The sequence below is a fragment of the Aedes aegypti genome, unplaced genomic scaffold (genome assembly GCF_002204515.2).
Source record: "Aedes aegypti strain LVP_AGWG unplaced genomic scaffold, AaegL5.0 Primary Assembly AGWG_AaegL5_hic_scaff_1787_PBJ_arrow, whole genome shotgun sequence".
In the NCBI taxonomy this organism is placed as follows: Eukaryota; Metazoa; Arthropoda; class Insecta; order Diptera; family Culicidae; genus Aedes; species Aedes aegypti.
In genome coordinates this window covers 14,330-15,425 of record NW_018735253.1, presented here as the reverse complement: position 1 = coordinate 15,425, position 1,096 = coordinate 14,330, and the positions used below count along the sequence as shown (strand labels likewise).

Here is a 1,096-nt window from a genome sequence, read left to right as displayed (position 1 = left end):
ATTTATTGAAATTTAAACACAATAGGCGTGCAGAGCTACTTAGGCACTTCCAAGATTCGCTTTGGCATGGGTGGTTTTCTCGACCGAATGGTTGATACTTTACAACAAGAGCACTTGAATACGACGCATATTATGAACAAATATGAGCTCAGTAGCATTCAAAAAAAAAAACACTGCCGAAGTGAATCAAAAGTGCCAATAATAGTATCCGGCTCCCTACGATAGCAATTGTTAAAATAATCATTATTGTAGGTATTAACGCACTTTCTTAACGATAAAATTTACAGCTTAGAGTTCATCGAGGGGTATTGTTAAGTTTTACCGAAACACATCCGCAAAGTTAATCTCGTCGATAACAGCAGTTGTCCATAAAATAGCATCAATTGGGTTCTTTGCCTTTGGACCGTTAGTACACTGTGTGAAACTCGGCCAGATAACGCACTCTGGTCAATGTTACGGTAGGTATATAAAACATGGTTTCCAAAGACTGATTCAAACAGTCCGTGCGAAAAAATCGGTGTTCAAAACACCATCAGAATGGGAAACGCAAAGTTGCCGATCGTATGGTAGGACTTTTTGTCCTACTGGCATCCACAATCGAAGCAAAAAAGTTCGACAAATGGTTCGCTGGCCAAGGCTTTGCTGGCTCAAGGATTCAGCAAAGCAGATCTACGTACTGGGTCTGTCTGGTGCAGAATGAAAGCAGCATGGACACCACAAGAAGCACAACAACAAGCAATGGATCCACCGATTGGGGCCTGTTCCAGATCAACGATCGATTACTGTGCGATCCACAGGACAAGAAGAAAAGACTCGAACGAGTGTAAGGTCAAATGTTCGGGTGAGTTGTAGGGAATGGAAGGGGTTAAATTGAAATAACTGTTAGATAATCATGATGTTGTTTCGAATTTTTAGAATTCCTGAAAAGTGACATCAGCAAGGCTTTCACATGTGCGAAAAAAAATCTACAAACGACACGGTTTTAGCGCCTGGTACGGATGGACAAACAAATGTAAGGCAAAGTTCTTCCCGATTTGAGCAAGTGCAAACTGTGAAAAATGGGGACAAACAAATAATGTTTCGAGACAAATAATAC

General features: G+C 40.8%; 1 pseudogene; it reads left to right on the top strand.

Moving 5' to 3' along the window:
* The first annotated feature begins 537 nt into the window (after nucleotides 1–537).
* On the top strand, nucleotides 538–1,096 carry LOC5578844 (annotated as a pseudogene).